This window comes from Phasianus colchicus, chromosome 7 (genome assembly GCF_987193195.1).
Source record: "Phasianus colchicus chromosome 7, bPhaCol1.hap1.1, whole genome shotgun sequence".
Taxonomy (NCBI): Eukaryota; Metazoa; Chordata; class Aves; order Galliformes; family Phasianidae; genus Phasianus; species Phasianus colchicus.
In genome coordinates, this window is record NC_143442.1 from 26,654,233 (window position 1) to 26,680,190 (window position 25,958).

At 44.8% G+C, this 25,958-nt stretch overlaps 1 protein-coding gene across 11 annotated transcripts in view; it reads left to right on the plus strand.

The window, feature by feature from the left end:
• The window catches only part of LOC116233958 (uncharacterized), a 235,334-nt gene that overhangs the window by 79,546 nt on the left and 129,830 nt on the right, over positions 1–25,958 (plus strand). The window contains exon 5 of one of the 11 annotated variants that reach the window (XM_090144265.1): positions 17,761–17,868. The exons of the other annotated variants lie outside the window; for them this stretch is intronic. The gene's annotated coding sequence lies outside the window, so the exon portion shown is untranslated. The remainder of the gene's footprint in view (positions 1–17,760; positions 17,869–25,958) is intronic. 11 annotated transcript variants of the gene reach the window in all.

Below are 25,958 nucleotides of genomic sequence, written 5' to 3' on the forward strand. Positions count from 1 at the left end.
TCTCCTGATTCAAAGCCATTTCAGAAGCAACATTAATTACTATGCCAAGCTGAATTGTCATTGTGCTGTGCAGGGACTGGGGAGGAGTACCTCCCATTAATATCAATGGATGAGTCCTGTGATGAAAGAAACCCTCAAGGACCACACAGAAAAGTGACCTACTTTGGTATTAACACTGCTGTTGCTTAGACTCATACCTGCCTTCAAATTCAGACTTTCACATCTTAAAATGTAGCAATCCAATTTTATTGTATAAGAGGAAAAAAAATCTGCTTTTGGTCACCAGGGATATCGGTGAATAACCAGGATGTCACCAGGATATTGGTGAATAACAGAAATTTTTGAATAGTCTTTCCTCCTTCTCCTTTTCCAGTGACAGCAGCCTGGGCTGAGCTCTGCTCCTCTTTGCATCTGGACTTACATGAAGTGAAACCAGGCCAGCAGTTTGTCTACTCCAAATAAAATGTAAATGGAAAATGTATAATACACGCATTTAAAAAAAAAAAAAAGTGCAGGAGGCATTTGTATGTCTCACATGTGCATGTGCAGAAGAATGGATCGTTGTTTTCTGCTCCTTTCTTTCAAGTACCTTGCTTCTGTTTAGAAAGCAAAGTGTTAAGTATTTGCAAATACAACAGCAGTGCAAAGATGTTAGCTTACAACTTCTCCCCAGCTGTATCTTCACTGACCTTGGACATTATAGAGCATTTACTGAAAGGGGATGTTGCCCAGGCCACTGGGGTTATCTGCTGCCCTCTCTGAGCACGTTTCCTCCAATAGCTCACCTAGCTGACTTAGGAGGGGGAATGGGTTTCAGCAGCACTACAAGCAGTGTTATGCTACAGAGGCAGAGGGGCTCCTGAGATTAGCATCTGTGTTTATGGTGCTGAGTAAAGCCAAGTCAAACTTGAATGTAAAGATACTAGTTAATATTTTAAGTAAGTCTCAAATTAGCTGCAAAACTAACAGGAATTCTTTCTTAGCATCTTTGAAGTACTCTGGAACAGCCTGGTACACCTTCTTTGGGCTCACTGCAGAGCTTGTGAGTTGAGTGCGGCTCATTCAGAAACATTTACACAGGGTTGGAATCCCAAATAATGAACAGAATTGTGGTCCACAGTAATGCGTAATAAGAAGTATACCTGACAGAGTCCATCTTTTGTTTGTTGGGGCTCACACTTGTTTTACTAGCGTTGTCGTGACTCGCTGGCTTCTGATTGTGGAAACAACAGTGTGAGTCTATGGCCTTCCCCAGGACCAAAAGGAGAAACCAGAACAGGTAGGAACAGCAACCCCAACTACTTTGTCAATAAAAAAGGCTTTCTAAAAAAAAAAAGTTTTTCTCTTCTCTCAGAAGCGGACCGAGAGGTCGATGTTTCCTCCCAGTCCGCCTGAGCCATTCCCTGCCCGGAGGTGCGGTGCCAGCCTAGCGCCGGGGCCGCCTCTTGCGGGGCAGGGGTGAGTCCCACGGGCTGCTGCCAGCCTTCCTCTTTGGGGCAGCCCGGGGCCCCCTGCGGGATCGGTCCCTGCCCTGGGCGGAGGGGCCCGCTGCCGCCGCCTGCCCCGGCTCCTCCTGCGGCTCCCCGTCTGCGGGCGTGGCGGCGGCGAGTTTCCCGGGACCCCGGCGAGGGACGCCGGGGAGCTGTGCGCTGGGGCCCGGGGAGCCGGTGGGGCGACCCAGGCCAGAGGCGGGAGGCCCCCGCTGGGAGGCGGTGGGGCTCGGGGTGGCTGCGGGGCCGTTCTCCTGCCTGCCCTCCTGCGGCCCCGGTGTCCCCGCGGCCCCGCTGCCGACGGATCTGTGGGCCGTACGGGGCTGCGGCGACGATAACGAGTCTCCTCACAAAGCGCACCATGAGGCCTCTGAGACTTGGCTGCAGCTCCCGCAGCAGGACGGCCTCGTCGAGTCCGTGCTTGCACAGGAAGTTCATAATGATGCTCGTTCTTGCGTGCATCTCCCACCGCCTGTCAGCGGAGATCCTCCTGATCTCCTGATGGAGCCACTGGAACAGGGGGCTGAGATCTCCTGGATGTTGTTGGAAAAAGGCAGCCCAGATCTCGGGAGGAAAGCTGTGCTCAGGAGGCAGCAGCACCGGCTCTGCGGGCTCCTGCTGGCCCTGCGGGCCGTAACCTGAGCGCGCTGTGGGCTGCGGGGCTGGGCACTCGAGGTAATCATCATCCGACCTCACCGAGTATCGGATGGTTCTGATCCCGTGCCCACAGATGGCACATCTTCGCTGCTTCTTTGCCCACCAGAGCGCGCAGCCATAGCATAGCTGGTGGAGACAAGGCGTCACACAGGCCACGTCGTCCTGAGCGTGGCCACAGATGGGGCAGGTCCAGTCTAATGGCGCCTCCGTGGCCTCTGGCTGTGTGGTGGGCTGGGCAAGGACAGGAAGCTGCTCTCCTCACTGGCGCTGCAGCGGACAGAACATGTTACAAACTGCAAGAGAAAGAGACAGAGGCTGTGGTCACCCTCTGTTTCCAAGGCAGGCAGCAGTGATGCCCAGTCCCTCAATGGCAAACCTCCCCAAACCCTGCACTCCACTGGCCATCCTGGAGCTGTATCTTCTGACCTCTGCTGCTGTGAGCGCACCCTGTGTGCCCCAGCTGCCTGAGCCAGGCAGAGCTGGGGAAACTAGTGATGCTGTGGGATGGGCACCAGGAACTGCTACCAGCAGTCCCACTTTAGTTTTCTCTCCATGTCACTAAGGAATAGTAAAGTGTAGGGCTGAAAACTGGGACGCTGCTAGGGATGCTTCTGCTCACTGAGATCTCCCTTTCCATGTTCTGTGGTGAATTTGTCATCTGTGGTAATCTGTCATCTATCAGCTTGCCCTTCTTAAAGCATGGATATATGCCAAGCTGACTCTTTTTGGTGTTGTCCTAGCATCTTCATCAAAATGTCATGAAGCTATCAAGTCCAGTGTCTTTGTAAGAATATATATTACCTCAGTACTATTACACTTATTGGAAGCTCTAATTTTATTTAGAGAAAAGATGTCAAATTAGCTTGTGGAGCTCTGTTTTCCATAAAACTATGCTGCAGAATTCTATTACCTTCCCTTAATTTTTAATGGATTAATTCCTGTATCTGTTCCTCCATTATTCTACCTGGGGCGATCTTTGTTTTTTAAGTCAGTATTTGCTTGGGCCATTTCATTTATCTCCCCAAAGCACTGCTTAGCATTAGCTGTGTTTCATTCATCTAGTTCTGTTATTAAAAAGCAGGTCTGATTATTTAGAGAACCCTGATTTGGTCTCTTAAAATTTCTAGCTGAGAATTTTTGAGATCAAGTTCATTTAAAAATTTAACCTTAGCAGTTGCTTGATTTTTGTTTTCCAGCTCAAAATTTAAATATATACTCACTGATTAAGTCTTTTCCATTAATATTGACAAGTCTACCTACTATTTTCAGACAGTGCTATCATAATGACTTTGTTTGCAGTATGCTTAAAACTATTTACTGTTTTCTTGCTCATCATCATTCATCTTGTATATTTCTCAGTTTTCACCGTCCCTGTTTTAATTTATGTTCATTAGTATCAGCTTCTTTTTCCTTACATTTCTATTTTGGTGTACTTGCATGTATTTCATTTACTCTGGTTGCTCTGACTTCCCCTGAGTCAGGTTGTGTTCCTAACCAGTGTAGACTATTTTCTCAGTTGTGGCTTTTGGGCATCTAGTAGTACATTCTTAAGTAGCTCCCAGTTATCATTCATGTTTTTTTATTTAAATTCTTTTCCCTGATCTGATCCATAATGGTTTTCAGCTTTCTGAAACTTTCTTTTTAAACCACCTCCCATATAACTTAGTAGTTTGGGTTTTGTTGTGTTTGCATATAGACGTAATCAAGTCACTATCACTCGTGTATAGGCTACAACTTAGATACCACTTTAGTACTGTGATCAGTCTCTTTATTTGTCAAAATGAGGTTTAGCATAGAATTCTCCTATTCTGGATTCTGTTGTTACTGATTTAGGACACTGCCAGCTATAACTTTTGGAAATTCCTCAGATGTTTCATTACACAAGACCTCCACTCCAGCATGTAGCTTGATGTTGTAGGCTGATGTTCTTCGTGGTAGTGTGTGTGTATGCAAACATCTGTGCATACACTTACATGCATGGGTATGTACATACACACATGTAAGTTGCCTTAAGAGATGGTTGTTGCCATTAGATGGCATCCCACAAGTCAAAGATTGTTTCTGTAAATTGTTTGGCAAGTGTCTGTATAACACTCAAGTTCCAGGTGACTTGCAGGTAAGAGTTCTGCTTGTAAATTTAGTTGTGCAGAAAAAATCTCTGCTGGTGACCCTTAGTGATGATTGCAAACTATCACAGACAAGTGAAGCACTTAGAGCTAAGACTCTTTTCTTGTAATGTTATGCAAAAATCCTTTTACAGGGAGGTAAAAGAAGGTGAACTGCTGATGGGGTCTGAGATCTTTGCTCACCACTTCAGCTGACAGCATTGCTGGGTGATGAGTTTCTCCTGTGCTCAGGGATGCCTAGATTAAATGGGGAAAAAAATCCGTTCTTCTCAGCAGTGGTCCTGAAATACAGCAGCTTTCTACTGAAATGTTCAGTGTTAGTCCTGCCTCGTGATAGCTCACGGTATTTCCCAGTAGCTGTTCTAGAAAGAAAGTGCTGTATCCCGCCTCCTGGCCACCTGCTCCTTGCCCCCTGTCCTCAGTTTCCTCAGTGAGCTCGTGCACCCCTGCCCCTGGGGACAAGGCACTCTCCCTTCCTGGGGCAAGCACAGGGGCCTGTAGGTGGACACTGTTCCCACGCTTTGCTGGCTGAGGTGAGCGGCGTGAGGAGCAGCTGGAGGGAAAACCTCTGCACTTGGGGTATGCTCTTCTTATCAGCAGGGGAAAGGCCCAGATGTGCTGGGTTATCTTTGCAGGCAGGAGGAGCTGTCAGTTCTTGCAGGTCAGTGCATCTCCTTGGCCAGTGCCAGGAGCTGTGTGGTGAGGACGGTGCCAGCCAAGACAAGGGGAAGCGGGGTGGAACTGAGTGGGTGCAAAAAGCAGGGGAGGCAGAGACATCAGTGGGAAGAACACTGCAATTTGGGGAAATTGGAGGACACAGCAGATAGGAGGTTAGGAGGAAAGGCTGGGAACACCTAGTCCATCACACCAACGTCTTTACTAGGTTCGGCATGAACATCAGCATGTTCACATCTTTCTGCTTTTTTTCCTTCTTTAACTTACACAGTTTCCTGTGAAATAACTATATTTACTAAAGTAAAGAAGAGGGAAAAGTGAAAATTTCTTTCTTTAGGTTAAAATGCTGAAATGTTTTGATACTGTTGTTAAGTTTTGCTGAAAGAAAAAAAGACCTCCTATTTGATGTTTTAAGTTTTCTCTTCTCTTTTTTAAAGCCCATTAATTAACTTTTCAGATAAGAATTAGACAGTATCCTGAAGTCGTTAATGAAATCACTGTGACATCTATCACAAAACATTTTCTTTGCAATTGATTCAAAGCACAGATGTGTAAGCATGAAGACTGACAGGATCCTCGCTGGTGCTCGTGGCTGGACACCGAAGGTGGTTTACGGCTCTTGGCGCTGAGCTGGTGTGAGCTGGAGCCTGCTGCTGCTGAGATGGGTGGCCAGGAGGAGCCCTTCCTCTGTATGCCTCCATCACCCTTAGGAAGGAAGGACCTTGGACAAAGCCATAGGCTGCTCATGGTAGCTGCTGACAGCGGGTTCCCAGCCTCATCTGGGATGTGGTAGTGCAGGGACTTTCCAGACCTTCCTGAGCCTGAGGCTCAGGTCCTTCTCCCTCAGCACGGTATCACCCACTCTCTTCCTCATGCTGTGTCCCCTCTGGTGCCCCTGCCCGGCGGAGTGACCGCCTCCTGCCGCTGCATGGCCTCACCTTAGCAACAGGGTCACAGCTCAGAGCCAAGCATTTTGCTCCACTGGCAGCTGCTCCTGGACTGCTTCTCAGGCTTTTGTCTAAAACTTGGACTATTCTTCAGCTTTGTTCTAGTACTGGTGCAGCTCCAGAGAAAGTAGCAGTTGTAAAAGCAATGACTTATTCATTTTTATCACTCTTTCCTGTAGCTCTGTAGTGTTAGCCTTCATTATCTTTTTGCTTACAGGTGAGGCAATATGCTTCAAGGTCAGCTCAGATTGGAGCTGTGAGGCTGGCACTGTGCATGGTAATGAGGGGCTAAATCCATGGTGGCAGAGCCCCAGAGGAGCTGTTCCTCTGCCAAAGTGCAGGGGGCTGCTCGCTGACAGCCAGCACCCACACAGGCCTCTGCCACAGCCACCAGCACTGCGGGCAGCAGGCATGGCCCTGAGCCTGCGTGTCCAACTGGACTCAAGTGGGTCTGAGGAAGGCAGCCACTGGTGATTCCTGGTTACATACGTGACCATTATAGATCATTATATTGCCATTCCAGATCTATATTGCCAGATTATCAATATTGCCATTTCAGATATAGGGAATTGCAATATTTTTAACTGAATGGACGGAGGAGGGAAAAAGAATGAGTAGAACCAGAAATACTTTTGCAGTGTTTCTAGTTGTCATCCAGAATCTGAGGAGAAAACTCTCTAACTCCAATGTGGTGTTACACAGTGAAAGAAAGAGAGGTGAGGGGCAAACTTCAGATGGGATCGAGGTAAGCCTGGGAGGGTGATGCTCTCCTTGTTGCCAGCTTGTGGTTGATGGGCCTTCTGTGGCTGTTCTCTCACCTGCATGTGGTCCGTGCACCAGTATTAGAACAAATGCAGATGGACCATTTGGGGCAGATGCGCTCACAGCTGGAGCAACTTCAGACTCAGCCTGAATCAATGCAGCAGTCTCTGCTGCCCCCTGCTCAGAAGGCAGCATCTCCTGGCTCTGAACCTGCTTCCCTGTGTGGGGCACCTGGATAATTAGAAGAAAAATGTGTTTAATAAACCATGGGCTCTAGTTAAGTAAACCTTACTGAGGTTACTATATTTTCTAATTGGAAGAAGGGGTAGGGGATGCACTGGGTGCATCTTGCCATGGGAAAGGGGCACAGGGAGGACAGAAGCTTGTGGTTTCAAAAACCAGCTTGCATTGTGACACTGCAGAATTTGGGCAGACGAGGCATGAACGCAAGTCTGTTAGGGGCAGGTCTACTGGGAGTGTGCCAGCTCTGCCTGGCACGTGGTGCTGGGTCTGAGCCTCAGCACTGGGCGTTGCAGAAATGCTGCCGACTGTAGAAGGAGCAGCAGAAGGCAGGCGTTTGGCGGCAGCTCTGCTGCTCTTTTCTCACAGTGGGATTGGTGCTGCTGGCGGCTTTGTTCAGACCCATTCATTAGCGTGGAGGTGGAGTCGCGCCCTGGAATGGCACTGGCTTCTGTTCCTCTCTGGTGACTGTATTGCAGTTCAGGGCTGTGCAGGGTCATATGGTATCACTTAACCGAAACCAGAATGGTTTAGAGAGCATGCTCATGGTCTTACTTCCTGCATTCATTCTTTCAAAGATCAAGTAAGCTTAATAATCAATCAGCACCTCTCAGCCCTGCCTTTACGGTGCGCTGTGAGCCATTTGCTTCTTCATGGGTGAATCTGGTGACTTACCCTCTACTTACTGATTTAGGTATTTTATGGTATATATTGCAGTTTAATGTTCCAGTTCATAAATCCAGTTTAAAAACAAAATATGGATTTGGCTCTGTTTTGTGCTTTGGAAATTCTCCTTGAAACAAGTCCCTTCCTCTCTCCGTCCCTAGAGATCAGGAGGATCTTTGGTGTATTAATATAGCCTGCCCATTTCCCAAGCATTCCTTCCTAGCTTATGACAGAGGCTGCCGGTGTGCAGGAAGGACATTTAGGAGGGAAGGATGAACAGAAAACCTTCCTTTTGCAAGAGGACTGGGAGAGGTGCACTCCTCATCTTTTTTCAATACTTGAAGGGAGCTTATATGCAAGGTGGGAACTGGCTTTTTTATGTAGTCCTATAGTGATATGGCAAGGGAAAATGCCTTCAAATTAAAAGAGTGGAAATATAGGTTAGATGTTAGGAATAAATCTTTACTCAGTGGCGAGTGGCACTGGCACAGGCTGCTCAGAGAAGCCGTGGATTCCCTGTCTCTGGAGATGCCCAGGTTGGATGGGGCCCTGGGCAGACTAATCTGGTGAGTGGAAACCTGCCCATGGCAGGGGGTTGGAACTGCGTGGGCTTTAAGGTTCTTTCCAACCTAGGCTATTCTGATTCTATGATTCAGTGGTCTCTGGTGTGCCACAGGAGTACTGTCAGGCACAGGGACGATGTGCTGTGGGACAGGATAGGAGCTCAGTACTTTAGGAGGAACATTCGGGGACTTGCACAAAAAGCTTGATGTAGACCCAGGGAGGGCCCAGCCACAGTGACATGGCTGCTTCCAAACTTCATTCTTCACCTCCTCTTTTACAGTAAGATGCTGCCAAGAGGCATTTTCGGTGATCGAGCCCCACACCTCATGGAGGTGGCTCCATGCAGGCATCTCCAGTGTCAAGAACTGGGCTCAGGCTCGTGCCCTTCGCACTCCCAGCAGCAGGTGGGCAGGATGGAGCCAAGAGGCAGGCGGATGGATCCCAGCTGGCCCAGCCTGGTAGAGCTCACAAACCAGCCTGGTCTGTGCCAAAGGAATAGTTGGCCCTGGGCCATCATCACTTTTCCCTGATGTCTGAGCATACACTTGCTAAACCTCCTTAACATTGCTACATAATTGGTCTCAATGTTAGTAAGCCACGCTGGAGAAATCACAGTCTCTCCTTTCTGGCCTTTAGCTCCTTTACTTTCTGTTCTCAGCTGAGTTTTTCTTTCATGCTGCTTAAAAAATAAGCGGGAACCCTTTTGTTCTACTTCTTCCCACCTCCTTGTTATTTATGCTTTAGCAGTGTTGTTCCTACCAATCATTTTTGGAAAGATCTCTTTCTGTTGACTGTTTTCAGAGAAGAGAACTTATTGGGAAATTTCCCAAGCCCCATTTATTTAAATCACAAATCTTGGTCACTACTGGGGGCTGTGTCTATTCTTTGATGAAATAGTAAACTAGGATTGTAGCCAACACCTATAAAAATGGCATTAGTGGAGTTGTAAGAGTCTAATGGCTGAGAGTTTAAACTCCCGCGTATGATGTAGTAAATTTTACAATCCACATTTTCAATGTAAAAATGGAAATGAGATAGAATAAGCAGCTCCCCCGAGGTAGCAGCATAAAATCTACAGTAAATTCTCACTGCACAAGAAAAGAGACATAGCTAGCTCATAGCTACTGTAATCCAGTGTAGTTTCCTGCTCACTGTACCCTGGGTTATCACTGTGTTTCTGATCCTTCTGATGCATAGGCAGCCCTTAAACATAACTCTGTTACTTCTGCACAGAGATAGAGAGCCCAGGAGCTTGGACTCAGAAGAGCTAGAAGGAGCTACCTGGATACCTGCTAACAGAGTGGTGTAAGGAACCAGCTTAGGCTGAGATGACAGGTGTCCTCTGTCTGAGCAGTGACCTGCATGGGAGCTTTGGGCAGCTACAAGTGCCCCGTGGGAAGAGACAAGTCCCAGTCAAACACTGCAAAACCAGTGCCAGGGATCCTGTCCCCACCCGCTGTCATGTCCCACACAGGGTTCAGTGGGAGCCCACGTGCCCACCTGTGCTGGCCACAGAGATGTCTGTGCTTCCCACATCCTCGGTCTTGCGTGGACATGACAGACAGTGCAATGTCTACTCCCAGATATCGAGATGAGTGATTATAAAAAGCGCTATTTTTGAAGACATAGCAGTCGATTATGCATTTGACAGAAGGTTTTAGGAAATAGGCAATGTGGGATGTACTGGGAGGAAAAAAAAATCAATCTGTGTATTTGTCTTTTAACTAGTTGGAGACACATTGGCACATTTTTTTGGCACATTAATGAATTCTGCCTTATTTAATCTCTGCTACTCTTATAATATGAATTTGTGTTCCATTTGGGTGTTAAAAATCAGAAAGTCAGTGAGTTAAGTTTCTCGAGTAAGTTATAATCACTTGAGGCTCCTGAGTGTGTGTGTGGCGGCAGCTACAGTGACTTAGCTGCAGTGACTTGCAGCAGAGTGGTGGGCACTGGGCTCACGGTGCAGCCACGGTGCATCCTTGCAGCCTTCCATCATGAGAGCAGGGCTCCGCGCGGGGCTCTGCACAGCAGCACGGCTCCCTGCAACCACAGCTCCGTGTCGTGCTGGCTGCGCTACAGCGCTTGGCCAAGGTGTGCGAGAGCCTCTGCTGCACTCTGCAACGTGTGCTGGGGTTTGTCCTTCCAAATGAACTTCATCCCTCTTTGGCACTTAATTCGCATTAGAATTTGTAAATGCTCGGTGCTTTTTGTTTTAGCGTGCGCTTGTTTTCCGTAAGTGAAATTATTTCTTTTTCTTTCTTTCCTCATAGTGTTTCCATATCAAAATATTTATCTATTCTTACCTCTGTGAATTTAGAAGTTCCGCACACATAAGTACCTAAAGTTTGTTTAAAAAAAGAAAAAGAAAAAAGGAAAAAAAAAAAAGATTGTATGTGTGGAATAAGGATTGGTTTCATTTTTCCCCAAGAGTGCATATTTAGGAAGACAAAGGAAGAAGATGTAGGGGAAGCAGCACGGTTTTGACTCCAAAGAGCAGACCTGGTGCTGGCAATGTGAGCAATGGTATGAGCAGCAACAGCATCTGCGTAGCCAGCTCACTTGTGTGGTGCTCTTCTGCCCCATGGTGTGCTGCTGGGCAGCCGGGCAGGAGTAGAGGTGAGCAGAGCATGTTGGAGTGGGAACGAGGGCTGGCCTGTGGTATTTGTGGTGTGGTTTCATTGAAATCAAAAGGTTTCCCAGAGCAGGTGAATTGTTGATATTTGTGAGATGAAAAAGTAGGGAATCTTTCTCTGTACTTGACAAAACAATTTTGTTTTGACAGTGTGAAAATAACAGGCTTTCAGAGAATTGTTTAGAAACTCAAAAATGAGGATTTGTCAAAACCATTTTTTTCTATGTGAAATTGTCCCTTTTGATTAAACACTTGATACCAATTTGTTCTAGTTATTCTAGAAACTTTAGGTGTTTAATTCAGATTAATTTTATCAGATTTCCAATATTTTGTACAAGTCCTCATACTGCCCTTTCACCTTACAGCTCCCTTCTTCTGCCTGTTCATCCTCAGTACGGTTGGGTCATAAAAGCACAGAGCATTCAAATTTATTTACAGGAACACCGAAAATTTGGTATTTGTTTTGCTGGTTTTGAGACAAAATATTTTGAAGACATCATCAACAGCAATGTTACACTGAAATTGTTTTTATTTTTATATTTATATTGCTGTCTGACAACAAAACCAAATTCCAAAATCAGATCAAATTTTTCATGAAATGTAAATGCTGAGGTCTGGTCTGCCTTAGGGTTTTTGTCTTTTTTCCCCTATATTTCTGAACAAAAAAGTATCTAGTGATATAATTATGAATGATTTTGTTATTGCTAAGCTGGAGTGAAAATACTTTTTAATCAGTAAGAAAACTCCAAATTTTTAGAGGCTTAGGAGTAGAGGACAAGGTGAATTCTGGTTTCCCATTATATTGCAGCATCAGTTGCAAAATGAAGCTGATCACAGACTGCACGATTTATTGTGAATGAGGAGGAAAGAAGAGTGAGCAGGTTAAATGGCAGAAGGTGGGAGCAGGGAATACCTGTGGCCGTGGCCGGCCCTGCAGCGCTGTCTGAGGCTAAGCAGCAGGGCGGCAGTCACCTTGTCCCCTGAGGGCTGCCAAGGGATGGGACGCAAAGGGAGGCAGCCCGTGTGCCCTGCTCACAGCCTCACACGTAAGCACTTAGCCATTTTGTTTTATGGGAAGTCCAGCTGTCCTCGATCTTTGAAGTACCTTCTCTAGCATTGACAGATGTTCAGTATCACTTTGCTGCTATAATCAGGGTGTCCTTGATCTTCATTATGATGCACCGCACCTCTTTGAGGGACTGTTTTCTTCCTGTCCCTCGAAAGATATCTGCTGTTCAGACAGCTGACAGTATTGCAGCTAACCGGGGCAGAGGGGGGAGCACTGCCCCAGTTCGTCACCTACGTACTCTAGACAAACATTAATTTTATTTGCAGAGCTATTTGGAGAAGCCTGAGTGTCTGCACGGGTTTGTTCCGTCTGATGTCTGACTTGCTGTGCTTTCCGCTTCTCACTGTTATGTCATTTAAATTCCTTCTTATTTTGTGACTTCTTTTTAAAGAAGAGTTGATGCTTCTGGAGGTTGGTGAAGTAGCACAGATCAGCTCATTTCCAAGACACCAGTTGTAATCCAGTCTAGGACACTAGAAAAAATCATGCCGTTTAATGACAGTTGAGTGTATTTAAAGTGAGCGAGTAGTCATATCCTATTTGCCAGTGCAAAAGCATATCAGCAAAACTCCCTGGGGAAAGCTACCCTCAGCGAGCAGCATCCATTGGCAGTAGGGCTGCCATCCCCACTGGCACCATGCTGGCAGGCTGCTCCACCCTGTGCCCTACATGCTCCGCTCCTCCTGCAGCAGTGGCTTTCCCATTAAGTGAGATGTGCCTTCTGGCTTCTGTTTGCCTTTTGGCTAATGTAGATTGAGCTACTACAAAATAATAATGACTGTCCTGCCGCTGATAATGACAGGGAGGGCAATGCTCTAGTGCAAACCTGGTAATAAGAAAACTATGCATTTAATTTAGCATAGTTTATTACCTATCAAATTAATGTCCCATGCATGCAGAATGTGGTAAGAGTTTGCACAGCTGCTTGGTATGCAGGTTTTTCTGAGTTCACCTACTGCACTACATCAGTTTACTGTGGGTAAATGGATACCTTCTCCAAGTCTACTGGAAGCTGTCCTTGTCTTGCTTTGTTACTTCAGGTCTCAGTCCCACCTTCCCTACTCTGTGCTTGGTGCAGCGGGCGCTGGAGAGCCTGTGGTGACTCCTGCCCTAACTGCCCGCACAATCTCAGCCCTTCTTTGCACCAAACCAGTGCTGAGCATTTGCTTTTCTATGAAAACAGAGACTGCTCCTAGGTGTGCTCTTTGTCTTCTCAGGATATAGAGTAGGACCTGAGATGATCCATGTATGTCAAGGAATGTCTTGAATTCTTGTTCTCTCCTTAGGACTTGTTACAGTTGCAGGTTTTAGTGTTCTTGCTATGTGATTTAAAGTTTACTGCGGGGTGTCTTCTGGCCCACAGCATGTTGAGATGTATTGGCCTCCTTATAGTAGCTGCAGAGAGGGCAGCAGAAGCCGAGGTGGTTGTAGATGCTGACCTCCACAATCTTTTGTGGGCTGGGATTTTTAACATCCTCAGAAGCTTTTTATCCCTAAATTGGTAACATGTACTTTCATTCTTCATTCTCGTTTTGTATCTGTGTATGTATGCATGATGTCTTCAAGCATTTATGGGACTTTGCTTGTTGATTAGGCATCAACAGTTTTCTTGTACCAAGGAACTGCTTCCAAAATAAAACGTAGCTGTTAAAATGCCTCCTCTGGGGATTAATTGTTCCGTTTTCTTGCATGATTTGCACTGATGTCAATGGGAATTGCTACCATAGAAGAATGGATTCTGAAGGAGGAACGTGGTTTGTCCTGTGCAGTATGTTAGTCGAAAGGGCTGTTCTTGCTTGCTTTGTTTCATGGTGGTCAAAATAAAAACACCCGTCAGGTTTGATGAGAGCTGCAAAGAATTAGCAGTTGCTGAAGTGCAGCCCCAGCTTGTCCTGGCAGCCGAGCTGGTGGGTGTGCTGAGCAGCCGAGTTGGGACGGGAGGAGGGCTGCTCCCTGAACCTCGCTCCTCTGAACCTCTAAATCACGGGGCCCGGCTGCTGACAACAAACTGGGTGAGTGGGCTCTGTGAGAGGCAGTCCTAATTGCTTAGTTCCTTGTAATTTAGTGACATAACCCAACGGGACTTTTAGAGAGTTGGTGTATATTTATATGGGTATATATCTGTGGGGAAGAGTGACTTTGAAAATAGGCAGTTTGGCCTAGTAAAGGTGAAGAGCAGTGTCCCATAGACTGGAACCTACTTTGCTAGTACAGCTTGTGCTGTGAGGTGAGTTATTCATTCTTTAAATAAAAGTTCACATTATCATGTGCCATGTGGACTCAGATCCGTGATGGTGATGAGGAGCTGTGGGCTGTGAACTTCACAGTGGTGAGAGGCTGGTGCTTGGGACTGGAAATGTGTCTAGGCTCATCTCAAGCAGACCATCCTGTCTGTTCATGCTACAGCAATCTTCGAAACAGTTGTTACTTGTTATCCGTACTGAGTTAGACGCTGTACAAGCCCTGAACATAGAGGCAGGTCCTGCCCAGAAAACTTAATGTGGATCTGACTGCTTAAGCTATTCTTTTTTATTTGAAAATAAATACATAACAGCTGCCGCCATTCCAAAGGAGGGACTGAGCCTATGAAATATCTGGCTTATATAAAAGTTAACAGTTCTTTTAAGTTAGAGTCAAGTGATGGAGTGGGTGTGAAGGGGTGGGAAAGTACTCAAATTACCCACAACCCTGGACTAGCTGGGTTTTCCTGCTAATCGGATCAGCAGTGAAACTGTTAACAATGTTGACATTCACATTGTCATCATTAAACTGCAGCCTAAACACTCCCTTTTGATTAAAGGCAGCATCTTAAATCTCTCCTCACTATTGTTTGAGCATTCCAGTGGCTCCAGCCGGCAGTCTGGCATTACGTCCCCACTTGGAAGCTTTCCCTCCTCAGCAGAGGGCTGAGAAACTTCACTGCTGCTGAAAATAGCTGAGAACTTACTTCCCTTTGCGTGGGGCAGGGCGTGTCCTTCCAGTTGTACCTGCAATATTTTTTCTCCTGTTACTGAGTAAATGATGGGGATGTGGTTGGCCGTTCCGTGCCTTGGCTGCCTGATTGACCGTTGCAGAAAGGCAGCGGGAGGCATAGGTTACTTGACTTTTGCCCACAGTTCAAACATGGGTTTGAAATTACAGGCACAAGTTTTATGGTTATAAATTGTTCTTGCAAAAATGGGAGGTGGCCTTGGGATAGGCTGTGCCACCAGCTTTAGCAGAGGGAAACTGAACGTGCGTAAGAGATGTTGTTGGAGAGAAGTTAGCATCTTGTAACCGCCTGTCCTACTGCAGTGGGACCTGTGGAGGTAATTTAAGATAGCTGTGTGCTCAGATGAGAGGCAAGGGCTCTCCATCCCCAGTCCTTCTTCATTTAATCAAAATAGGGTAAAGTGGTTTTATTCTGTTTTTTAAATAATGTGGTAGGGAGGATGAAAGGATGTGAACTTGCTCCTATGTGTGTAACAGATCTCACCTCAGCTAAGTTCAAAGCCATGTCCCAGAACACTCATCTGCAAAAGGATTTGAATGGAAGCTCTGGTACAGCCTGACCTGCAGCCAAGCACGGTAACAGCTGTGTGCATGGGAAGCTGGAGGGCAGCCCAGGGTGGGGTGCGGCCGTGGGAGGTTTTATAGGGCGCCACGTGTATCGGAAACAGGGTTGTAAATGTGCATAAAAGTTACCATCTTCAACTTACTTAATAAAATGAGTCAGAGTAAATAGGGAAACATGAAAACACATTCCCTCCTTGTTTTATTGAATAGAGGTTTGGCTCTAGCTCTATGGTCTTCTTTTTGTTTCTTTTTCTCAGAGAATGGGTGTGAGGGAGGATACATTTAAAAAAAAAAAAAAAAAAAAAAAGAGCAACAAAACCTCAATCAATTTATATCTTTCCTAAACAGCATTACTGCTCTGTGGAGTTGTACCTGGTCTCATTCTCAGCTGATCAGGAGTTTGCACATCCTTTTCCCCTCTTGCCAGCTCCCTCCAGGCAGCAGCCTCCCTGCTGTGCTGCATGGGAGGGTTGCAGGTGCAGCTTACACCTCCTGCAGGCACTCAGTGTGGACAAGTGCACTTGCACACTTGGTCGTGTTGCATACTGTGTCTCTCTCCCTGTGAGAACTCCAGGAACTGGAGTAAAGGAAAATAAATGTGTTGGGAGGAAGTTAGGAAATCTTCATAGCAAATTGCTGAGTCACCTCATCTCACAGCATCTTAGAGTCATAAAATCATTAAGACTGGAAAAGACCACTAAGATCATCTAGTCCAACCATCAACTCATCATCACCATGACCGCTAACCATGTTCCTCACTGCCACATCTACACGTTTCTTGAACACCTCCAGGGACGATGACTCTACCACCTCTCTGGGCAGCCTGTGCCACTGCATCACCGCTCATTTTGAGAAGAAATTTTTCCTCATACTCAACCTGGACCTCTCCTGGCACAGCCATTACCTCTCATCCTATCACTGGGAGAAGAGGCTGACCTCCACCTCACCACAACTTCCTTTCAGACAGCTGTAGGGAGCGGTAAGGTCTCCACAAGCCTCCTCTTCTCCAGACTAAACAATCCCAATTCCCTCAGCCGCTCCTCAGAAGACTTGTGCTCCAATCTTGCTTGGCTGTGTGAAAGTGCTGGGGACCTGCTGTCTGCTAGTAGGTTCCCCAGAAGCTGCCAGGACGTGCTTTATGCACAACAGTGCTAGGGAGATGGCGAGGACCAGATCCTGTCCTGTCCACCCACTGGCTGGCAGTGTATGCTGGAACCCCGGTGCTGAAACTGCATATGGTCCTCACACTGTACCTCTTTCCTCTTTTGAGAACAAATGAAGTCCAAAGTAATACTTTCATAAGTTAAAAAAAAAAAAACAACCTGGGGAAATGGGAAATATTTTTCCTTTGTTCCATTTTTGTGTGGTCTCTGTGCTGTTCTGAGGATGCTCGGAGCTCCATATGCCTCTTCTGCCTTCTGCAGTATGACAGATGCAAAAGGTGCTTTAGCATTTACCATGGTGGCATGACAAAAATGTGTCCCTGATTACAGGCAGAGTGTCACTCCCAAGGTTATGGAGTGCAAATGGTTCTGTAGCCATAAAAAATTAATCTTGATGTTCTCTGGTTTGTCAGCCTATGCATAATTGGTCATGTTCAAATCTCGGTCAGGCCAGTAAAAATTAAGAATAATCCAGCTGAGTTTATAATTGCTCTATCTGGTGTAATGGTTAGCCAGATACGATGTCTGCCTCTCTTTTTTCTCTCTGTACACATTTATTTATACATACATACACATATATCTATAAATAGATGTGTATATAAATATAATGTATATGTATTTGTGCCCGTATATATTTAGGTATATATATATGAATGAAAATAATCCCTCCCACAAAATATCTTTTTTAGAAGATAGAAAGATACCAAGAGGATCATACAGAAGGGGCAATAACCATGGGCAGAAGGGGATTTTCATGGATAGTAAAGAGTGAAGGGAGGCACTCTCTACATCTTATTTTCTGTGTCTGCCTACAACACATTATTTGGAGAATATTGTCATGGTAGAAATGAAAGTAAAGTTCATTTGCCCAGACAAAATGAAACAAAACCATGAAGATTTAAACAAGTGAAATGTAAAACACGCTGGTGACATTGACCTCCTCCTGATTTACCTTGACAAAAAATAAATAAAAAGGTAATGTTTCTGGAAGGCAAGTAGTGCTGTGACCTGCACTAATTAATCTGCCCATCAGATCCTATTAAGCACTTCCAAATCTGGCAAATTGCCACTCTTCTTGAGACACAAATGTAAATAAATATGAAGGTGGTAAGTCGCAGCCCACTAACGACACTGCTGCCAGCAGCCTCAAGCAAAGAGCAGCAGATAGTGAGCCTCCAAGCACTTGGTAATGAAAATGTTCTTGCGAGCAGGGGCGAAGCGGAGAGCATCACCATCTGTTCAAGTCCCCCTGATGTCGGGCAGCCTGAGCACCTGCTGAAAGGCCGCCTCTCCCGGCCACAGCCCCAGCCACGCAACAGGTACAGGGCCCAGGGCAGTGTCCCACCTTGGGGGGGATGGTTTCTCCGTCTGTGTCACTCATACTGCTGTGCTTAGGCTTGGTCTCATCTGCAGTGACCCGTGCTCACACTGTGAGTGTGTGCAGACAGTTTAGCTGCCATTCCTTGGCTCTGTTGGTTGAGTGAGGATGGGCTCCTGTGAGGAGCTTGCCCAGGCGAGCTCCTGTGCCAGCCACGAGCTGGGGATGTGCTCTGACAGAGATTGGTGGCAGTGGCACTGCTCTGCCTGTACCCCTCCCTGTTTGAGCTTTCCTGGCATGGCAGAGACTTCTAAACAGCTCGTATTCAAATTGGTGAAAAACTTTGATTTCATCCTTTGCATTGAGCCGTAAAATTATTATGGGCTGTTGTCCTTGGTGCACCATTAAGCATTTAAGAGTCTGAATGCTTTATGGGAGAGGACTGTAGCTACTCCAGGTAAGGCTGTGTTATCTCCACTAACAAACCATGGGCTGCAGGGCTGGTGAATCGGTCCTGCCTCCTGTGCTTGTGTACATACAATAAAATTAACTAAATATAGATGAAAGAGAGGCTGTCTATTCGGGAGCTCTGGGCAGCCTATCAAATAGCAGAGTCCTAAAAGTTTATAAATAACTCTTACCAGCTTTAGCTTGGATCACTTTACATTTCAGACAGTTAGTTATAACAAAGGGCTTTAAAGCATGTAAAAAAAGGAAAAGGTTAATGGAACTGCTGAGGAGGGGCGGTATGCCAAAGGTTGTCTTTTTGAGGTGTGGATTGCCACTGCTGGAGCTGTGAGATGGCTGCAAGGTATCAGCCTCCACAGGCCCCACTGCTTCTGATGCAGTGCAGTTGGCTCAGGGAGGCCTTCCCTTTCCACTCAGCCCATGGAAGGAAAGGGGAGCTGGAGGTGCTGAGTGGTAGTGGCCTATCCGCCCTGGAGAGGCTCCTGGTGAAACCCAGGCTCCCTCAAGGCATTTAGGTCACAGCTTTCTGAGTTAGAGAGAAAAAGGTTGGGGGTGGTTTAAAATGATGGATCTCATAGCTCCGTGTACCTGAGAAGTGGCCTGGTTTTCAGAGGTGCTGAACCCACACTTGGGATGATTGACTGATTTCTTTACAGAAATCTTTGTATTTGTATAACTGCCTCTGAAGTTTAGTCCTGGGTAGTAGGTGGTGCGAAAGCCTGCATAGCAGGAAATAAAAGGCTATATTTCTCCCTCTGTATTATACAATAGCACTGAAATCACTGTGAGAAAGAAAAGTGATCTCTGAGTATGGAGTGCTTTGCCCTGCTACCCCCATGGAGCATTGCTGGCACCATGGCTCAGGGTGCTCTGCACCCTGGGGGTTTCCCTGAGCCTATGGGACTCAGGGGTTCCCTGTGCACGGTGAGCCTCACAGTGTGTTTCTCTCTAAAAAACCCTCTGCACACCTGCAGGGGGGAGCCTGCTTGTTGGACACCCTGCTGACTTGCATGACCCTTTTTGCAGGCAATCTGTACTTGATACCATTCACTTACGCATGTTTTCTGCATCCTCTGTCACCAAAATAGAGATCACACGACCTGCTCTTCCTTCCACCACTCCCTTTGAGCAAACAGCCAAAGATTAAAATAGAGCAATGCTGGAATAGGGAGAGCTAAAAGCTTGCACTAAATGTAACTGGGTGAGTCTGTTGCAGTATTTTATCTGCATGTGCCTGGTTCATGCCAGTGCAGTCACTTGCCCATTTTAAGCAAGCAAATACAGAGGTCACTGGCTCATTCTGGGTCTCTCCACTCATCCAGGGCAAGTACAGCATGATGCAGCCATTAAATAGCATTCATTCAAGAACTCTGTTTCTCGGCTGAGTTTGGATCCACAAAAGTAGAAGAAACTTCTATCCTTTAAAGTACTTTGAAAATCCTCTGCTGCATTGTGTTTTATCTGGGAGATGACTTGAAGTGTACTGCAGACTCCAGAACAGTGGCCTGTGAACTTGTGTGTGCCATGGCAAGGTTGAGGCCCACTGAGCATTTTCAGGAATCAACAGAACAGGATTCCTTGGCTAGTGCACCTCCCTGTCCTATAGCTTCACAGTGCTCTGAGCAGATAAGCTTTGCTGAAATACAACCAAACAATAGTATCCTACACAATGGGAAGATGCTTGTTGATTCATTGATGCATGGGAAAGCAAGCCTTGAATACACTGTACGTGCTCTTTATAAAATATGCACTATGGAATGCAGTCTTTGGCAAAATATATTATAGTCCATTAGCCTTGTAAGGATAATTTTTAAAAAAATAATCTGAACCAATCTCAGCCAAACCACATAAAACTAACACCTTGTGTTTCATAAATGAATTAAGCATAGTAGAGCAATTGTCCTTGGCTGCAGGTCCATGTTCTTATGTGACGGTTCCTTTCACACAATTATTTCATCATAAAGGTGTTTACTAACATTATTTTCCTTGCAACACTTTTTAATAACATTCACTGGGGAATGGTTCCACTTAAGAATCTTAAATTACTGGCTTTTCTCAAACACATTCATGTTGGCACTTGTGTTTATGAATGTATTTTACTGTTTCTTTGTGTCTTACATGTAGTGGTTTAGTAGATTACGTGAGACTCAAAGAGAATAAGTATAGTTTTCTTCCTCTAGAGCTGACAGTAACTGAAAATCTGTTTTCATGAATATCTGCAGTGTTTCTGATGTTGTTTTACTATGACAGTTACAAATGAATCCTTTCCTTGTCTGTTTGTTTTTGAATGATATTGATATTTGAGAATTTTCTTTCTCTTCCACCAGTCTAACAAATACTACAAAAATGGTTTAAATGCAACTTTTGAGTTAAAAAAAAAAAAATATTTCTTTTCCCCATGAAAACCACATTTTAGTGAGGTTCTTTAACTTTTTTTTTAAAAAATTTCTATTTTTTTTTCCTTTTCAAAAAAGGGGGAAAAACCTCAATGAGAAGTGCTAGCACTGCCAGCTCTGTAAGTCACTGCAGTCCATGCGTAGCATCATTTATTGCACTTATTCTTTCCTGAACCTTGCACTACCAGTGAGAGAGAGCAATAGCTCTGCTTCAGTGGGGACAAACGTGAAGCTGTCATTGGCCCTTGAGAATGAATTTACCTTGTCTCAGGGCTCAGAAGAAATGCAGCAGGTGCCATTTGTGCTTTGCACAAACTGTCTTCCACAAATTGCCTGTCTCCTGGGCTCTGCTCTCCAGAGAGGCCCCATCACAAACAGAATTTCACATTCAAGTGAGCAGACAACAGTGTTTGCATTTAATCTTGTTTGGAGTTGTCAGCTACCATTAAAATGGAAACTTATTTTCCATCTCTTTTTTTGCCTTTTGCACTTCTCCTTTTATATCATTCTCACAAATTCAAATTAATGTTACGGAAAAATTGTCACCAGAAAAAAAAAAACTACCCAAACTCAGTGGCAGTGATAAAAAGTTAAAAGGGTATTTTAAAAACCAAGAAAAATATTAAAACTGGGGACAAGCATGCCTTACTTGTAGGACCACACAATGTAAAACCTCACGGTAAAGTTTAAGATTTTTAATTACAAAGCTTCAGCTTACTATTTCCCTAAGTCATTTGCATAGCAATTTAAAATGCAGCACAGATTATTAAAGTTTGGGGTTTTTTGTCTTTCTAAATATGCATGTTTTTCTTGATCTAAAACAAAAAGCTTCAGGAATTCAAGAAATGAGGAGCAAGAGCTAAACTCTTCTTGTTTGCACCTGCCAAGCCACTATAGTCAGCAAGCTGGTATGGGTGTAAACCAGGAGAGAATGTCAATCTTTGCATTTTCTGCTGTAGAACTCACACTTGCTGGTTGAGAGGCGGATTGATGGATCTGAAGCAGCAAAAGTCTGCATCCAGATTTCTAAGTCCAGTCTGTCAGAAAAGGTGAGTATTTGGCAGCTCCGAATTTGATGAGAGCCCCAGAATGTTTTGGAATTGAGAGATGAATTTAGATAATCAGTAAATAATTTTGAGCATGAAGTGATTCTCTGCCTGTCTAGAACTTGGTCGTATGCCCTCATATGTCTATGGTTTAGATAGCTGAGATAGTTACTTCAGGTTTTCTGGACCCTTATAAAATTAGAGATCATTTTGGCATTTTTCTGTCTAGTTACTAGATCGGATTCTCGCTGCCCTCCAAAATGTAGGACCAGTTGCCTTGGGTTTCAGAAAGTCAGCTGTCTTTCAACAGGAAAACCTTCTCCCCTGGCCTGTGAGATGCACATGCATGTTAGTCTGAGGTCACACACGGATACAGGCATGATTTGGTACCACCTAATACAGGCCTACAAGGAATGTGAAGAATGAAGGAAGCATTGCTAGACTTGCCTGCCTAAAAATGTCTTTCTTTGCCTGAAGAGCGTTTCTAATGTTGGGCCAGTCTCCTATGGTGCTTGGCTTTGAAAGCATATATTCTTGGCACTTTTGTGTAGCAATTTCTGGAAAACTTTTCAATATGAGAATTCCGTTCCTTAAAGCCAAAGTAAGAGAATGCTTTTTTAGGGTCAAGTCATGTAATTCCCAAGAGCCGTTAGTGCCAGGTGGGAATAAAAGTGGAGGCAGGGAAACTCCTTCTATATGTGTGTGGCTCAGAAGAACTGCTGTGTGCCTGTGTCCCAGCCTGGGTCTGATTCTGTACAGAGGGGATTCTCCATCTTTCAAGGGATGTAGAAGGTGCTGCTTGGTGGGATGTAAGGGCTCTTTGTGCTGAGGTAGTGGACTTAGTTGAACTGCTTGGCATGCATTATTCACTGCAACCTAGCATTGAGTTTTGGCACTGTGGTACAGTAGCAGTTTTTACTCAGTGACCAGTGTCTCTCTGAATTTTTCCATGAACAGTCAAAAGCCTTTGTGTCTGACAAACTTGTGCAGTTGCACTAGTTCAGAAGAACTCAGGCAGTGATTAAACAGGTCGTGTCTGATGTGTTATGCATAAATAAGCCTGGAAAGTGCTAGTCTTTAGAAACAAAGTAACTATGATGAAGTGATGCACATTTCTTTCTGAAAACCAGAATTCACTAGGACTCAATGAAAAGTAATTAATATAGTTTTAAAAGCTATGCTATACGATTCCATGAATACTTAAGGCTAGAATGAAATAATACCCTATATTGGTCTTGAACCACAATGAATAATATGATTATTTTTACTTTGCAAGAGGTCACAATAAATGTTTGAGATTTAAGCTGCCATAACTACAAATTTAGCAGTAAGTAGGCATTTAATGATAGATTTCATTGCTGTGGTTTAGGTTTTATTTTGAATGTTTGTTTTGTCTTAAAAACACTAATGCTAAAATGTTGTCTCAAATCTTTATTTTCAAATTACTTATTATATTGCCATAAATTACAGGGTTCAGTAAAAGCCAGATTTAAAAGAAGGCATACTTTACTTTCTCATCTTTCTAAAAATAGCACAACACTTACGAAACACAAATTATCATTAAAAAAGTTCTTTTTATACAACTGCAGTTGCCAGTGCTGAACTAGTGGCTTTCCTCCAAGTGGCACAACGGACTGCTCCAAATTTAGGTCTGTAATGGTAGAGGTTAACTTTAGGAAGTCTGAGTAAAACTGTAATCTCTAATTTCACCACAATTGCAATGTTTTCTCTCAAATGATAGTGAAGTCCCTGGGGTGAATACCTTGTAAATATGTTCTTAGGGCTTTTGTTGTTTTGATGCTTTTGCATTTTCAGCACATGTTATTAGGATCAGCAAAGGACCTGGGCTGTGACCCAGCACTGTTCAGAGGCAGTGAGTTGTGGCCAGCTGCAAAGGGTGGAGCACAGAGTTGATAGCAAGAAGACGCATGTGCCACGCTGGCGAGATGATGAGTAAACAAAGTTTAAGGGACATGTGTTAAACACAGCGAGGATAGAAATGAAGCTTTTACATGATATTTTTAGAAGGCTTCAGCCTAAGGAAAACATTCACCTGGGTGACCTGCGGAAAAGTCTGCAGAACTGGTTGTTATTTAGTCATCAAGAAAACGTGTGTGCCTCCTTTTCAGTTGCCCTCATCAGTTCTTCCCTTCTGAGCTTATTTTTGGAATAAACTCTCACGTTTGCCCCAGTGAATCACAGTGTCCTCCTAGCTTGTCAGAGGAAAGTAGGGCTGACACACCTCAGCCCTGCACCTAAATTGTGCCTTGCAGGTGGATATGACAGCTGCCCGCAGCCAACGCTTCTTGCCGGGCTGCTGAAGGAACTCTGCATCACTGTTGTTCCCTCAGCTTGTGGGGTAGTCCCCATAAGGGGGAACCTGAGGGATGTGGCAGCTGTAATGCCCCCTCTGCCTATGGTGAAAGGAGCTGGCCTTTGGAAAGAGGGCTGTGGGATGAGTGGGGTGAGCCCAGAGAGGTGGGAGCATGTGGGCAGTGGTCTGGATAGGGCAGAGAGCAACGAGAGTCTCTCAGCACCATCAGGGTTTGACCTGGGCAATGTAAAAATGAAGAACGAGCTGTTTCAAGCCTACCCCACATAAACAAAATCATAGCGCGGATCTCTTTCAGCGAGCTTCGCCAAAGCTCTTGGCCGAATGCGCTGCAGGCGCTAGCGCAGCAAGTAGGTGGCCTGTGCTGCTGCCTGTGCTCTGTCAGGAAGACAAAGAGTCTGGGAGAAGCATCAATCTGTTTCTCTTCACAGGGCTGTCTCTTCCCCCCTTTGTCAGTCAAAGGTGTCAATGTCTCTCCCCTCTATCCTCCCCCCTCCCCGAGTTGAGTAGTGTCAGTCATTCCTGTTTTTTCTTTTTATTAATGATTTTGCAAGGCTATGTCATTACTGTGCTATACATTTTTATACAGATGGCACGACTGTGCATTTTAATGGCAAATCTGTTTCTCACATAACGCCTGAACTGCAAAAAGACTTTGACAGACTGGTTCAAGGAAAACAAACTGGTTTTAAATGTAGCAAAAACTAAAACAATGCCTTTTGGCTCTCCTAATCATCTGAACTTAAAGGATGATTTTATTTGGAAGGAAGAAATTTTAGGGGGAAGAGTGGACCAAACTTGCATGTTGAAAGAAAGCAGGCAGAAAGAGATAAAAAGGTTTGTTGTTAATGGGCTGTGTGTTTTGTTGAGCAGGGCAGGGAGAATTTACCCTTTATTCAAAAACCCAACAGTGTTTGATCAGAACTAAACTTGACCTAGTGATCTGTGACTCTGCAGACTTCAGAGCATCCGGGGTTCTGAATTTCAGGACGAATTGAGGTGTCAGAGTTCTAAGTGTAAAAAGTGAATGCAGGAAAAAAAAAAAAAAAAAAACAAAAAACAAAAAACAAAAAACCTAGAAAAAAAGAAAAAAATGTATATATTAAATATCACCAAAAGCAAGGGGCGGAACACATATTTGTCCATCTCTTTCAGATCTTTGTATTTTATCTTCTTTTAAACCTATGTAAGTGCAAACAGTTTTCACACATCAGTGGTCACACGTGGTCACACACAAGTTTCCATTTGTCACTATTTATCTATTTAGTATCTTTACCTTGCAGTTGATAGATAAACGCAACTCACAGTAGCCCTGATCTTTAATTGGCTTCTCCACTGTAATTCACATCATAAGCATTACTGCTCTCTATTTGCTCTGCTGCAATGTGATCACTTGCATAGATTGGCTGAGGTCAGTAGACAGTTGCTGGTATCTTGAAGCTGTTGCTTTTCCAAATTTTCACATTATTGATGCCTTTTACATCCCAAATTCAAAGGATGTGACAACTCGTTACTTTGGTACTTCTATTCATACTGAATAAAGCTCACTTACCATATTGACAAGGATGACCAGCGGAAGAGCGAGAAGAAATGCAGTTCTATTAGCACTGCAAACCAAAATATTCTCTGAGAGTGCGTCGAATTGCAACGCATTCTGTCTTTCATGTAATTGGGTGTGGTTCTGTCTGTGCTTGCTGAAGTGAAATGTAAGAATAGCGTTGTTCCGAAATCCATAAATACTTGCTTTAACAACATTTGAGGGATTAGGGAAAGCCAGTATGAGATGGAAAGTTGAACCTAATCGTGATTGCTGAAATCTCAGTTTTGAAGCAACCTGTGGGTCCCTTCA